This window comes from Epargyreus clarus, unplaced genomic scaffold (genome assembly GCF_041222505.1).
Source record: "Epargyreus clarus isolate Ecla_fem2 unplaced genomic scaffold, WU_Ecla_fem_2.2 ptg000015l, whole genome shotgun sequence".
Classification (NCBI taxonomy): domain Eukaryota; kingdom Metazoa; phylum Arthropoda; class Insecta; order Lepidoptera; family Hesperiidae; genus Epargyreus; species Epargyreus clarus.
In genome coordinates this window covers 13,221,149-13,231,488 of record NW_027332223.1, presented here as the reverse complement: position 1 = coordinate 13,231,488, position 10,340 = coordinate 13,221,149, and the positions used below count along the sequence as shown (strand labels likewise).

Here is a 10,340-nt window from a genome sequence, read left to right as displayed (position 1 = left end):
TATTTAACATCACTGTCTTTATTTTCATTAGTCTTTATAAAAAATCTGTCTTGGCAATGAAACCTAAACTACGTAATTCTATGAAAATCAACATTCTTCTTTCTTCCGTTATTGCCTCCGTCTTAAATCTAGGTCTCCAAGGCGTAGGTATTCTTGGCTAGAGAATACATCCAATGATAATGCAGATGGAGAAAACTTTAGCCATATCTATTGCAATTAAATTAAGTTTTCGACCGGTTCTTCTTAGATAATATAAATTTGTGCATCTGGTTACATATCAAGAGCCTCATAACTAAAATATTAAGAAAAATATTTCTTTGGAAACTTTACTGGAGATGTTGGTAGGGATGTGTAGACCTTTTCAAGACAGAAAACGTATTCTTTTCCAAGCTATTTTTCGATGTGTTGGACGTGAAGATGCTCGGCGGCGAGAAATTTCTAGGGATGATTTTAAAGTAGATGGTTGAGGTTCAGGCTCAAGTTCCAGATCCAATTCTAGGTCAGTTTCTATTTGAGGGTCTGCATGTGCTTCTGGATCTGTTTCAGGGCACAATTCTTCAAATTGAAACTCTTCTAATCTATTTGGTTGAAGCTCTTCACGTTCATGAAGATCTTCAATGTCCGATACATTTCTCCTCACCCCGCACTGGCAAAATCTGATCGTCATTTAAATGTACCCCTAAAATTGAAACAAACAAAATTGAAATTGACGAAACTTACACATAACTGGTAGTAGCAATAAAAGCATTTTCATCAAACGTTATTCTGCACCAACAACCGTAGGCACACGATCGTAACAGTTGAAATTTGCAACCTAATTGTATCTAAATTGCAAGTTAATCGAATAAACTACTAAATTCCACGTATTTAGTGTTCTTTTAGCTTTCAAATTAGCTATAATTAATAATAGAAACAAAACATTTAATACCAAAAATAATTATATACCTGTGACAGTGCGCGGGTCGAAAAAATCTGCCATCTTTGGACGAGTCCCTAGCACAACTGACCGCCTGCACCCCGCTCACTTAGCCGGTATCACGTGCGATACTCTCCTCACGATCGATCGGCATCGGTTGCGTTTCGAAAAATAAGAAGCTATCGCGTGGGTTTTTTTTTAAAGTGAAACTCACGCTCATATCATCTCGGGTGTAAAGGGCTAATATTATAAATCTGAAAGTAACTCTGTCTGTCTGTCTGTCTGGTTGTCTCTTCTTTACGCCCAAACCACTGAACCGATTTTAATGAAATTTTGTACAAAGATAGTCTAAGACCCGAGAAAGGACATAGGATAGTTTTTATCCCGGAAATTCCACGGGAACTAGGGATGGCGATCTAAGATCGATTAATCGGAGAATCGATCTTTTGGACCCAAAACATCGATTATTTTAATCGATATTAGTAATGATTGAATCGTAAACTATCCATTTGATCAAGTGATGATCCTTAGCAAAGTTGAAGGTACGTTTTATGTAGATATGTTAGTATGTTATATTATTTTCTTTAAACGCGGGCGGAGCCGCGGGCAAAAGCTAGTATCGTAAATAATGTCGAACCCAACTAATATCAAACGTAATAAAATCTGATTATGAAATCAATTAGCATGAACTTTTGGTCGCAAAAGTTCAAGAAAACGCATAACATTCAGTAATTAATAGTTTCATTTATTTGTTTAATAAATCAAATCTCAAATTTTATATCGATTTCTCAGCGACCAGTGAAATGAATCGAGGCATTGGAAACTAATCACATCGGTCACGAACGAACAAGGTGAAATATTACGAAACATGATGCGACTTAATGAACGTTAATGATACTCCAATAAATATTTCATACCTTTTTTATAAGATTGAAGTACCAAACGTGCTTGCAATCCACCTGACGGTACGTCACCCGATCACTAAACACCACCAATGTATTTGCATCTCTCCCGCGTGAATTATGCTTCGGGTCATTGCAGTCTCAGAAACCCTAAGGTTCGATAGCATTGGTCAGGGCAACGGATTAGATACTCTAGCAATCCTTATTATTTACTATTTATTAGAAAGTATTTATTGTGGTAATTACGTTTTCATTAAGAAAGTTAGTAAAATCAGTTTTATTCAACCAGGGTGTTACTACCGCCATAAGCTATTTCTAGGGATGCGGACTCCGGCTGAGTTATATATGGGCTGACCTTCTTAGTTTTCAGGAGTGGCAAAGCCTATGTGATTGGCTTCAGGGGCCCCTGTTCTATATGGAGTGTGCGATGAGTAGGTACTATCGGTTTTTAATTTATGAATAAATTTGTATATTGAATGTGAACAGCGTCAGTAATTGTCATTCATGCAGTAGTTAAAATAAAAACGTTAGTCAATAGTAGGTTACGTCAAACATCGTTAGGCTCAAACATATAAAAAAAAAACATTTTTTTTTATTCAAAATAGGTTCTTTACAGAGCACTTTTTGAATGTCAATACAACTACCACCACTTCACAAGGTGTTTCGTTATGGAGAAGAAGCAAATCTCTCTAGGCGTTCAATGTCACAAACGGAAATCCATACACCACAAATCGCATTCCATATTACTAAATACTCTAGGATACGAGGCCGGTATTTTTCACCGCATATTACGAAATGAATATTAAGGTCGTATACATTTTAATCTTCATTATATTGTTACCAATATTATATTTATTTAGGCAGTGGAATTAATTTCCTAATATTTCATATCCTGTCTCGCTGGCTCGTATATTCGTGTGACCTTCGACGTGTTATCAAAGTGCAATAAACGCTAAGATTTAATTTAAATCCCAGACCACGGATCTGTTAAAAAGCTATAAATGTAAGCTGTCAAATATATGTTGATTTAAAGCTTTTAAATATATACCTGATTAATTCAGGGAAAATACTACCTATTTATTTTAGGTAACATAAATAAAATACTTCCTTATGTATTCGTATTTATATTTTTTGTAAACACCTGTTACATTAACAAACATACTTTTATGAAATGTATCCTCATTTGTCATGTATTCCCTTTTAAATATTTTTGCAAAAACATAGAGCAATAGGATATTAAAATTACACATTTTTTTAATTATAATAAATTTGGGCTCAAATTAATAATTTCAACGAGTATGTAATAAATATTAATACGAAAAATTGCTACGTAAATATTCGAAAAAACCCAACCAGGACCCCACAGACTGACTGTCTGTGGCCTCAAGCCTTGGAGTGTCCGTCGAAAAGGTCACATCAGTAAAGTAAAAATTGGACTCGCCCACCGCGATTAGTCACGAAAACTTATAGTCGTTATGCAGATTTATGCAATAAATATTGAACGATGAAGTGGTATTGCGAGGATAAACGGGCTGAGGTTACACAACAGTGTCAAGAGCGAACCGCCCGCCCGTCTACACTGCCAGCAGGCATATGACACACGTGCTACGTTTTGTTTTTGTTTGTCTTATGTACACCCAAATAAATGTTAATATAGTCTTACCGCATATAACACCATAAATTATCATTTACTTAACTATTAAAATTAAGCAATTGTGATATGCTTAAGAAGATCCATTTGATTTTTATAAAAAAAAAACAATCTTAGCTCTCCCTCCTGTGTCCGGGTTTACCATTAAGGTTACAAATTAGGTATTATCTTCATAGTTGTAGTAATTTTCGTAGTTGGCAGGAAATAGTTACTTATTATTGGATACGGAGCTAAAAATAATATTGAGTGATTTATGTAGGAAACAGGATCTTGAAGATATATTGTCAATCATACTGCGATGCAAAATCTAGCATCTGTTACAATAACAATATATCAGTATGATAAAAAAAAATTGTATATTTTTGCATAAATTTTGCATGTCCGGCCCGCAACATGCTCAGATAGCACGTCACATGTGGGATGACAAAGATAATATATACCTATTAGGTGTAGATAAATTTTACAATCTTCATTATTTCATAAAAAGGTTAAGTTACGCGAATAACTTCACTTATTTATTACTTACCTATTTGAAAACGTATCTTTTAGATTATTTGTCTTTATTTTTAAGCGATTTCCCGAAAGGAGGATATGCTGCGAACTATGGAATGAACTTAGTGATAAAATGATAGGTAGATACATCTTTATGTGGTGATTAGGTGGTGCTCTATCGACGTCTGTTCACTCACTATTATAAAAATACATATAGTGTTAATTCTATAGTAAATTTCGTCATCACTTCCGCATTTTTTTAATTTGATGATATGGGAATACCCGCTGCGGTTTTCAAACACAATCTTTCTTGTTTTGTTGCCAAGAGCCAAGATATCAAGGACATAGTGTGTTTATTTTATCTATTGTTATTACTACGTAACCTTTATTTGTTCGTAAGCACTCGAATCCATGTTTGACTCAGCAACCATCCGAGCGTAGTCACGTTGATTGGGTACACACTACAGTAAACGGATGTGAACTTTCTTGCATGCTCAGTTATCTAACAAGGATTGATATCAATGGCAATGAACCTATGCGAATGGAGCGGCAGAAATACCTCGCTAATGAATCGACGAGCACACATCACACACCTAGCGATTTCACATTCGAGTCGAGTTCCGGCTAGCACGCACCTCGCACGCCCCTCCTAACGAAGCAAGCACTGCAAGCAAACATTATTTTTCTTATATTATAAAAGTAGCAAATGAGCAGTCTATCTGACATTATGTGGGAACTGCCGCCCATGGATATGCCCATGGGATCCGCCACAAAAGCGTTGCTCTCCCTAAAGAGTAAGTTCGTATAAGTCGTCATCATATCACACTCTTCAAACGAAACAGTTCTTAACACTTAAAGAAAGATAATTAATACCTAACACCATACTTGCTTTATACACGCGTATGTATAATAGTATGTAATTGATCCGGGAGTAAGGCGCGAAGTCCACGTTTACCCAGATTCTAGGTTAAGTCCACACATGCCGAGCCGCACATACCAAGGTGTGGGTCAAGGCGTTCTCTACATACATACATGCATTAAACAGCTAACTTAAAGGTATTATATAAATACATATGTGGTGCATTATCTGAGGTTTTTCAGGAATTTAGTATGAGTCATAATGTTTATTAAATTAATTAATCAAACGTTTATGTTTGTTTAACGTTTAACTCATCTCTCTCATGATGATGACCCCTTTCTTAATATCCATATCCGTCATCATACTTCAGTGATGTCCTACCGTCAGTTCCGTTTTTTATTGTATAATAAGATCTTTTTGAAGCCTAAATTTATTACAATTTTCAACAAACAAATAATTAAGTAAACCATAATATTGTTTATCTCCATTATCTGACTCAGTAAAATCGTAGATCCACGTGTTTCAGTAGCGGAAGTAGACCAATGCCTTGCCTATTATTGCACTATTGTTTGTCATAAATAAAGGTCAATTATTATCCATTACAAGCGCACTGAAAATGTAGGTATATCTAAAATCGATAAAATAATTGTCAAGTACTAGTCGAACTCGTACACAGAGAGTTCTGTACCTAATATGTTTAATTTTTAATATGTGTTATTTTTGTTTTTATGACTAGTAGATATGAATACATTGAACAATATAAACTATCTTTCTATTACGGTTTAAAAGTTAGTATGATAAATACTGATTTATTGTTTGTTTGTTTTTTATTTGTTGTTATAGCAGCCTTTGCAATACACACTCTATCTACAGACGGACAAACAGTGGAAGCTTAGTAGTAGGTTTCCGTTTTTATACTTTGGCTACAGAACCCTAAATAGGTTCCGGCATCGCACATACTCGTGAAGTAAACATCGAAAATCTTGAACAAGTATTTAAGCAACCGGATATATACGATAATGTCCTAGAAACATGAATTATAAGGAGTACCAGGACATTCACTAGAATAAGGTTCTACGAAATCCTACTTGACTTTTAAGGAACAAAGGGCGAACGAACACAGAAGGGCACGAAGCTTATTTTTATTTACTCAACTTCGATCATAAATAATTGTAGTCGACGTCACGTGGGTAGGGTTTTTACCGTATCCCTTTACCTACATCATTATATGTAAATAGAGCATTAAGTTATTGGATACAATCGGTGACTGATTTAGTAGTAAGTAAATTATGGCAGAGCTTTAGTTCCTTTATTGCGGCGTAACTTCGGAAAATATTTTTTTTGATATAGTTCATGAAGAATCCAGTTTATATTTTTATGGAATTAGTGTAAGTTGTAATGGAGTTGTCATGTACAATAGTATAAAAACTTCTAAATGAATGAGATTAAAAAAGGAAAATCTTAGAATTGAATATCCTTAAAAATCTTCCCAAAGATATGTGAAATCTCCTAATTCGAACTTGGTCAGCGTAGTGGCCTATGGCCTCAACTCACCTCAGGCTATCATCATCATCTCTTACTCAAGGAGCACAGCACAGCAGTGTGTCACTATCTATTGAGTTGACGATGACAAAACTAGGTTCACATTATACCTACCTAGATTAGGACTTCAGTTGATTTTTATGAACTACCAACTAGACATTCATTTTTTACATTTCCATGACTCACATGTTTATTTTACTCAGTTCCTTTATCATTGATATTTATTCCACGCGGTCTCTGCTACTACAATTAAGTACTGATTTGATTAATGTTGTTTTTACTGTTTACTGCTAATGTTATTGCTTACTTGATTTACTAGATATACGCAGGTACTATACGTGTTTGCTCATTATCATTGAATGAGTAAAATATATTTAGTTCTTTATACATAGTTACTTTGTATTAAAATTGTTTGTTATTACGCACTTCTTCTATAACACGATTGATTGGCAAGTTTTTCTAGGTAATCGAAGTAGGCTTGCAGCCCAAGCCTGTCTTGTAAGTGTATGGTCATTTGTCATCAATTTACAATATTATATAGGTACTATAAATAATGTCAATGTAATGAGACTTAACCTAAGATTGCAGATTTATTAATTTCTCCAAATACCTACACTTCATACAAAAACATAGCAACATAATTATTAATGGTGAGAACAGTAGCAAATATGTACATTTGCCGCCAGTAGGATTCCAATTTTGCCGCCCGTACCAATCTCTACAATTTGATACCCACCGTACCCTATTGATAATTCCGTCAGTAGTTGTTTGGCTAAAAGTAAATGAAAAAGTAAATTGCTATTAAAAGTCCATGAATCATACCAAACCCAAGGATCTGTTTGATCTGTTTCCAGTATTGTGAACTGAATCTTCTCTCGAGAAAGAGCTAGCATGCAATATCTACTTACCTTAAAAAGACCTTATGACCTTAAACAGTTAATGCACCTGCTTGTAGGTATCTGAAATTCTTAGCACACATTCTATGTCATCTTATTAATATTCCCTCCTACAATGGATAGTACGAGTAACTAACATTAATATCTTACGTTTCTAATGCCTATATTGTTGTAACTCATCCTGAATTATTTTTGGGTTCATTAATTTCATTAATATACCAATATATACCAAACCACTTAAATTACATCAAGCATTAGGCACTCGTCTCCACAAAACTAATTTTATAAAAGATTACTACAAAAACAAACAAATTTTAATGTAAATTTAGTCGTCTATGCAAGTTGTCTTATTTCCTTTACTTTTATTTTTCAATGACACTTATCTTGTATACATAAATCGGCAAGCAGAAGGTTAATGTTCCTCTTCGTAACAGCTTGTGATTTAAACGTTAAACCCGGATCAATATAACTGTAAGAGCCAAAACACGGTACGGAGCATCAATATTTATGAGTTGAGAATGCGCACAAAAACGATACATCCGCGATTTTCGTACATATATATACTATATCTAATTATGGCTTAAAGTTCACAGCACGATATAGTTTATTTTTTATTTACATACCATGTTTGTCGTTACGCCTACTATTCCTCCTATTTTTGAAATTACATGCAAATTAAGTAAAAAACGTATCTACCTCTCCGTCCGTTAATAGACCCGTGGTTTTAATAGTTACAAATGCTAAATTTAAACTAAAACATATTGCATAACACGTAACTTAATGAGGTATAATGTACGGCTTTACAAGAGTTAAGTTACACATGAACAATTAACATACCTACTGCGGTAATCTCATGGATCCGAAACATGGCGAAAAATCTATGCTTACAAGAAATTACCCGTAGAAATGTTACTCGTAAATAAAATTCATTACATGAGGATTCTAATTATATTTTAGATCACTATTTTGCAAAGTTCCCGAAGTCGAAATAATAATAATTAATTTTACGGATAGATATATTGCTTTCTTTGAAGAGCTCCTTGCTATTGTAAGTGACATTATTTATAGAAAAAAAATATTACAATGGAATGGCATGTTATAATATCCATTGACATGCGTATAGGTACTCCGTGTGACCGAGCAGCAATGTAGCGGGGCGGCAGGGACGATCAAGGGACCAAGGACCAAGGATGGTCTCACCCTGCTGCCGCCCTACCAATCTAGGAAAATGGCCCTGCTTGCCTATACATATCACAAGAGTATTCCCCCTTTTACACCACACATTTAACCTGCGAAGATGTGTGAGTGGCCCGCTATTACCTATACCATGTATACCTGTATCATAAACATAGGTACTCGATATATTATCAGGTGATGATGGTTGGGCTTTGTTATTAAGGTTATTATTACGTAGGTATAACGTGAGTTTAATGACCTTGTAGTGGCTCTGGATGGCTGCTCATGCGGCTATATTCATCAGATATTAATTTATTAAATTACGATATTAATATTAATCTATATAGGTACCTTTTAATCTCACACATATATATTTAAACTATACCTATCATTTCTTTTTCAAAAATGTGATTATAAATGTACCTATATTAAACTATAAATATCTGTATCTATAATGCGTAGACGCATAAATTCTTTAGATTTAGTTTTATCGACATGTTATTCTAATTTAATCGCACTGAAACAGATAACCGGATGCTGTAAAATGATACGCCATTCAAAAGGTGTAACTTGACACTCAAATATGACGAGAATTTCTTAATAGCTCAAAGGATATTGGTCCCGAACAGAATCAAATGAACTGCGACGTATTTAACGATGGAAAATTCGTGTACAAATTCCGCAATTTCGTGTTATGTGCTTAGGTTTTCCCAAGTTCGGGATTCCCAGGTTAATCAAAAATTTCGCCTACTTTGGATAACTTGTACGCAATCTAGGTTTTTGCGATGTCGGTATTCAACATGCAATCATTACATCTGGTTTTCGACTTCGCAAGTCATTAAGTAAACTTTATGATCAATCGCGGAATACCACATTTGGAGTGACGATGACATTTTTTGCTCTAACCTTGTTTTTATCGTACAATTTTATTTTGCACATCTGTCAACACTGGTATTTTCCTCAAATATTTCGTGCTGATAAATAGATGTTAACGTCCTGCAGAAGTAACGTCGCAAAAAATATTACAAAAAGTTTGTACGCGCGAGCTTCCGATGATCAATCACCCATAATCTACTAGTAAAGCAGTCATTAAAACATCTTAAACTAACTGTACCTAACTATTATATGTACTACATTTACTAAATGATTCGATTAAGTCCATAGGCAGGTGCAAAGATATGCCTATCAGAAGATCAAATAAACGTGACAGAGATTTAGTTTCCCAGTGAAATAAATTACAAGTAATGCTACCTACACATATAACAGACATACTTCCTAACGGAAGTGGATTGTTTGACATTGGATAATTACTATTGTCTTTCTCTACAATTAATCTTAGCAACTAGCAGCTATACCTACGTTGCTCTAGGAAGAGATTACAACGTTGTCTACAAACGTGCAGCCAACTAGGCATAGGTTAATATAAGTATTTATCGATTCTTAACTAATGGCAGATTATAAGACGGACACGAGAGGATACTGAAAAGTTCAAGCAATAGTCATTTTGTGCTATTCGCTGACGCCATCATTGATATTTGACGCTTATAATCCGCTTGTTCGCAGTTGACTACGACACTAATGTTGTTATCAGAAATCGAGATCCGAGATGATCTCGGAGGCGCTCGAACCAATCGGAATGGATGCGGAACTACGAGCGAGGCTGGCGGAGTGTAATTGAGCGATGCGAGATAAAGATCGGTGATAATCGATTACAATTAGACGCGCCCCACGAGGATGTTGTGGATATCTGCTGTTCCACTACAGCGGATCACCACGTTCCACACCTGATCAGCGAAAAAGCATTAGCTATATTATAGGTATCTTTCTTACCCATAGCAAAGCATATGCCATGCCCGTAGCATATTAAAATTGTCATCTTTCTACTGCTATCGGTGCTAATACTTAT

The 10,340-nt window shown here is 35.0% G+C and overlaps 1 long non-coding RNA gene across 1 annotated transcript; it reads right to left on the bottom strand.

Moving 5' to 3' along the window:
- On the bottom strand, window positions 1-1,094 carry LOC140747918 (uncharacterized). The gene is made up of 2 exons (XR_012102908.1): window positions 946-1,094; window positions 1-679 (listed from the first exon to the last, which is right to left on the bottom strand). It is a non-coding gene; the product is annotated as an uncharacterized LOC140747918 (long non-coding RNA).
- Between the last annotated feature and the right edge of the window lie 9,246 nt (window positions 1,095-10,340).